At 39.2% G+C, this 6,632-nt stretch overlaps 1 pseudogene; it reads right to left on the bottom strand.

Moving 5' to 3' along the window:
- Positions 1 to 3,509, bottom strand: part of LOC105742161 — a 90,792-nt pseudogene extending 87,283 nt beyond the window's left edge.
- Positions 3,510 to 6,632: the final 3,123 nt, after the last annotated feature.

Raw genomic sequence — 6,632 nt, 5'->3', positions numbered from 1 at the left:
TAATTCTGTTTGGGAACTATTTTTGTAGTCTATTGTCTAAGAACACTAACTGATTATTCATGCATGTATTGGACATTTCTATCATACATATTTAATGGCTCCCCATGACCTATGAATGAAGTATATATTTTTCATGATGAAGTTTGAGAGCTTGCAAAATATAGCAGCAATCTACTAACGTTTCTTTTTTTTTTTCTTTTTTCCCCTCCCCTTTGGCAGTACTGGGGCTTAAACTCAGGGCCTTCACATTGAGCTATGTCCTTACTCTCTTTCAAATTTATTTTTTGAGGTAGTGTCTCCCTAAGTTGTCTAGGCTGGGCCTGAACTTATGATCTTTCTACCTCAGCCTTCCAGAATGCTGGAATTACAGGTGTGCACCACTGCGCCTGGCTAAATTTTATTTGTTTTTCTACTCCCGTTCTGTTGTCCAGTGAATAAAGGACTTGATATTTCTCAGCTACCGTAAATTTTATGGTAAAGGCTGACAGTGACTCATGTCTCCTGGCGTCCACACCTTTGTGCAGTTCCTCCTGCAGTCTACACAAAGGTGTGGATACCAAGAGGCTTAAGAAAGGCATCTGTTCCTTTGAGAGGTGCAGCTGTCTCATCCCCTAGCAAAACCCATCTGAATTCTCATGAGAGAACTCACAGGTTAAAATCCCATTTTTATTTTAAGGTACTGAATGTGGAGCAGTTTGTTACATAGCAGTAGATAACTTAAACAGATATTGTTCCAAGTGCCTTCCCAAAGCCTTGAATTCATTGTCCACTTTTGCAAACTCTTGCCAGGTGTCTTTCCGGCATAAGTCTGGGCTATTGCTTACAAACCACGGATCTGGGAGGTACTGTTTTCAGGTTCCATTAGCATTTTCCTCTGCTCTGACAGATTTTTTAAAAATTAATTTTGCTGAGAAACAAATAGCAATGAGACAGTTTCAAAACCGATTATTAGCACAGTTTCAATAATTAATACATTGCATATTGTTGTCTTAGAAGTGGTTATTCATAGTATAAGATGCAGACATGCTATCCTGTTCAAACACAATTATACAAATCTTTCTTCCTATTGAATTAAGAGAAAGTAGCTCTATACCTATCCTTACTATTTTGTATACAAAATAGTCCTTCATTTTTATCCCATTTTTTGTCTAGTTTTGTCAGAGATGGATATTCCATTGCCATTTAAGTATTGTAGGTGCATAAATCCAGCAAAATAATTCAATATAGTCCAGTAGTCCATAATAGTAGTGGGTTATCTGTAGGACTTGCAATGTCAGAAGTTGTTGACTTAAGCCTTTTACAGTTCAGCATATTAATATGGCTTTACTTTTGATACCTTGTTTTTATACTTTTCTGCTGGATGGTTAAGACTAAGATAAAGCAAGAGCTATATAACAAGAAATGTAACTTTTGTATCTGACAAGGTCAGTCAAGTTCCCTCAGGATTTACCCTGCCCCGCAGTTTGTAGATTCTTTGTCAGTGTCAGCCATGTGGATGCGTCACAGCCGTTGCTGAGACAAGAAAGAGATATAAAGGGATAAGAATAAGTAAAGAAGAAGTTAAGCTGTCATTATTTGCAGATGACATAATACTTTACTTGGAAGACCAAAAATCTCCACCAAGAAGCTATTAGATTAAATATACAAATTCAGCAGCAAAGCAGAATACACAGTCAATACCCAAAAGTCAATAGCATTCCTCTACACAGACAACAAACACACTGAGAGAGAAATTAGAGAAGCAATACCTTTTACAATAGAACCTTGGAAAATGAAATACATAGGAATTAACCTAACTAAAGACGTCAAAGATCTAGTCAATGGAAATTACAGTACTCTGAAAAAAGAGATCATAGAGGATTTCAGAAAGTGGAAAGATATTCCCTACTCCTGGATAGGAAGAACCAACATTAGGAAGATGGCCATACTCCCAAAATTACTGTACAGATTTAATGTAATCCCTTTCAAACTACCACCAATATACCTCACAGACCTAGAGAAATTGTTCCTAAAATTTATTTGGAAAAAGAAAAGACTTAGAATAGCAAAGCCAATCCTGGGCAACAAAGACAAGGCAGAAGGCATTACAATTCCTGACTTGAAACTATACTACAAAGCTACTATGATAAAATAAGCATGGTACTGGCAACAAAACAGACCTGAGGATCAGTGGAATAGATTAGAAGATGTAGAAGCCTCTACAAACCCACTCAGCCACCTTATCTCCAACAAAGGGGCCAAACATGCTTACTGGAAGAAAGATAGTCTCTTTAACAAATGCTTCTGACAGATTTTACTACCAATCTTCTTGGTGTTTCTCTAGCCTCTGTCTGCTTTCTGGTCACAAAATGAGTGTCATAGGTTGTAATTTTTTGTTATGTTAATACCTGCATTTCTAGCTCCATGTTCTGACTATTTTAAAAAACATTTCAGCCCAATTTTTAAGTAGAGTGTAACATTTTAAAGCAAAGAATTTAAATGTCACCACTTTTATAACACTTTTCCTGTGTATCAGGTTTTTTAAATCATTTTTTTAAGTGGTCACATTAATTGGACTCTTCTCATTATATTTTGACTCCAACATTTTCCTCCCTATTGGAGTCTAGACAGTCTCACATGTGGTGTTTTACCATATATTAGTGCCTTAATTTTTGAAATCTCTGTTTTGTTCCTCAGAATGTGCTGTTTTAATTAAAAGCAGCCATTTTACTGAGAGGTTGTTCCAAACATTACATCTCAGACTCCACCCCAGACCTACTGAATCAGAATCTGCATTTAACTAAGAGCCGTAGATGATTTGAATACCTGTTAAGGATTAAAAGCATTATTTTAATGTAATAATGTTTAACCGCGCATGTGAATTACTTGGAGGCATTGAGAACATGTGTGTTCCAATGACACCACAGACTAATTAAATCGCAATGAATGGGCTGGTGTTTGGTCACCACAGAAGTTGCTAGCAAAGCCCCTTCGCACCACCAGGTGAATCTAATTTAGAGCCTGGGACGAGGCCCACTGTTCTTATGTGGAGTTTCCAGCCTGAGCAAACAAAAATATAGGATTTTCAATTAAATTTGAATTTCAGATCAATGACAAAGAAGTTTTCGAGATTGACTAAATTTTTTTTTCTGTTAATCTCAAACCGAAGTGTACCTGAGTGTCCTATATTTTATTTGAGAACTCTTCTGTTCAGTGTAGCAAATACTGTCAACCTCAGTGTGCCTCAGAGTGGTTGGAAGGATTTGGTAGCACAGCATGCTGGAAACCAGCCCTCTGATTTCTGACTCAGTGCCACTGGCAGGAAGCATAAGGATTTCACTTTGAACACATTTTCCAGGAGCTACTGCGGATCTGGTCTAAGAACCATGGCTGTGTCGTTAGATTTGTCCGCAAGGATGCTTTCAACTTTAAATTGGTGATTGGGAGAAACATCTGAGTACATACCGCGACTGTCCGTGCCAGCACAATTGAGTATGAGAAAGCTTGGTCGTGGAGATGAGGACATACATGGTCGGGTGCCTGGGTGGGAAGGGAAGTACAGTTGTCATTGCTCTTGATGGTACCAGCCAGCTGCAGGCCCTCTGCAGGTTGCCTTCTCTCTAGAGACAGTCAAAGGCTTGGCTCACAGCCAATGTCTGCGTACACTGCTAAAGTAACCAAACCCACATGTCTAAGCACGACATTGGATGTTTTATGTGAGTCAAGCAAAGTACAAACAGAAAGTACAATAAAGGATGGATAGAAGGAGACAGAGGATAGATCTCTTGCTAATGGAAAGGGATCCAAGAGGGGAAATAGGAATACAGATCTGCCATGTACAAGAACCTAATAACCTCAATGAATGTAAATATTATATGTCATAACCTTGAGCTAAGATTAATAAAAATAACAAGAATTAATGATAATAATAGTAATAATAATAATGACAACAGGGTCAGCCAAATAGCTCAGCAGATTAAAGCATCTGCAAGCAGGTGCAGGGGCCAGGGTTTGATCCCCGGGCCTGCCATGCCAGCCCCACCCCTGCGGCACGCTGAGGTGGCAATTGTGACTAGGCATGGTGGCCCGGGCCTGTGATCCCAGCTCTTGGGAGGGTGTAAACAGGCGAATCACTATGAGACTGATCTAGTAGTGAGACCCTGAACACCCTGTAGACCCTTCCCTAAAATACAGAAAAGGGGAGGATTTTGAGTAGGAGGGAAGAAAGGAGGAAGGAAGGAGATTAAAAAACAGAACTAAGCTGTTTCATATGCACACAAGCACTCCCCAAGATTATTTGAAACTGTGTTACTGCAAACATGTACTAAGAAGAAGCAAAAAAAAAAAAAGAAAATGCCTATGGCCCTGAACCAGGGCTGTTCCATGGAACACAAAGTGAGCCACATAGACATTCTAGAACATTTTAGTGGTTACATTAAGATAAAGGGTAAGGTGAAAATAATTGTAATAATATTTTAATTAACCCATTATATCCATGATATCATTATCTATAATCACTATAAAATTACTGAGCTCATATATGCCCCTTTTTATACTAAATCTTTGAAATCTGGCTTATATTTTACACTTCCACCACAACTCAGTCAAAACTAAGTACATCACGATAGTCGTGTGTGGCACGTGGCTTCCTTGTTGAGCAGTTCTGTCAACACCACTGCCTGACCTGGATCTGGATGGCTCTGCCTGGCTGTGGCACCTGGCCGGGAGCCTCTTGACCCTCTCTGACCGCAGGCACTGGCCAGTTCCCAGTCAGCTGTACCCTGTGATTTTCCCTAGCTTCCCCCTCCTTCCTGGGCCATTGCTCCTTGGGAACCTCGAGAAAGGACACCTCCTTGCCAAAAGTAATGCAGCACTTAAGGACATGTTTTTCCTCACTCACGGAAGTGCCCGAGGTATGCATGCGCCACGGCGATCTCCATCCGTGGGCACCTCGTTACTCCCACAGGGAGGCTTATCCAGTCTCACCCAGGAAGCCACGCTGGGACGCTGCTTAGTCTGCTGCTAAAGTCCAAAGTGTGAGTGAGAGGAACATTTCCTAGGAGAGCTTTCTTTGAATCTTTGAATTTTGTTTCCAGGAAATTGGTGCTGTGTAAAGAACACAGGTAAAAGAGAAGAAAAATCACTAGCAGCTAAAAAGATCAAAATTCATTCTTGAGCATAAAGACACACACACCATGCTATGAATGAAACCCTCGTTCATATTTATCATAGATCCATGTTATATTTGTCTCAATTTTGAAACAGTTTTTAGCTATGAAGATATCAACTACTTTAGTAATTTTATATTTGACAGTAGAAAATTATCAAATGTATTTCTCAGTAAGGAAAGAGAAATAATATATATATAATATGTATTATATAAATAATATGTATTTTTATATATAATAAATTATATGTATATATATTTCTTAGTCTAGAAAGTTCCAGTGAGGTTTCAGCTGTGTGTCCAAAGGCTTAGGATTACCTATTTTTGTGCACATGCAAAGAAGCACCCACAGGGTTTTACAGCTAAGAGCATCGTGACCTGGCATTTTGTTTGAGGTCCTGAGATGTGGGTTAAATTTAACTTAGATCATTAACCAGATGAATTTTAGGCTAGGATTTTAGCTGTAAACAATCTGACAGTGTGATTGGCAGCCTCTCATTATAGAGGCGTAGTGATTAATTAACACAGAGCTTAATTAATTTTGTAAGGCAAGGAACAGTATTTCTTTGCAGTGAAAATCAATATTTGAATACTTTGAGGCCGTGTTCACAGTTAATTTCACTCAGATATTTAGCTCACTTCAAATTTTCAGTTCTTGGTAAATGTTACATGCTTCCCACTACTAAGGCAATTGGGAATAGTTATGATACTCTACCTTGAGTTATTTTTGGAAGAACGTGAAATGTAAATGAATATATTCTTTATCCTTGCTTCAATTTCAAGCCCATGTTTATTTTATTGTGTGGGCAGGATGTTAAAATGCATTGCTAAGGGCAAAGATGTAGATAGGACCTGTTGAAAGACATGGCTCTACTTTTGTTAGGAATCCAATCCATGTTGTACTCAGTGTATACTTAAGTCATTTCACCATTGTCGGAGCCTGGAGAGTTATTTCCTTTAAACTGGAGTGATTCTTAGGAATTCTGCAGAACATTCTTTCCTTTGACATTTGACTTAGCAATAACCTCTACCCTGTAAATGAACCAAATGTGAAGTTTTCTTCAGTCTGAAAAGGCAATTTACTGTGAGGATCTGAGGAGAGCTCAGAGCCTACACCTAGGCCGGGATTCTTTCTCTGCCTGGGGGAGAAAATGATGGCGGCCAAAGGAGCTCATGGCGAAAAACAAGGAACTTGGACCATTGAAGGCCGGCACGCAGAACACCAAACCAAGGTGCCCTGCTTCTGGGAAGAAGACAGATGCAAACAGGTCTTAGGTCCAAGGGCTGGCACAAAAGCCAGGAGAGAGCTGGGGCAGGTATGAGGCAGGCTTGACAGTCAGTTGTACATCTCCATGGATGGTCAGGGCATTCTAACTTTACCTCAATTGGAATTTAGCCTCAACTTTTGTAACAACTTTCTCCAATGTAATTTAGCAATTGTTTAGTTTTAAAATAAATGGTACTTTTAAAAAAGTTCATATCTCTC

This window comes from Octodon degus, unplaced genomic scaffold (genome assembly GCF_000260255.1).
Source record: "Octodon degus isolate 3935 unplaced genomic scaffold, OctDeg1.0 scaffold00003, whole genome shotgun sequence".
Taxonomy (NCBI): Eukaryota; Metazoa; Chordata; class Mammalia; order Rodentia; family Octodontidae; genus Octodon; species Octodon degus.
This window is presented reverse-complemented; position numbering and strand designations above follow the sequence as displayed.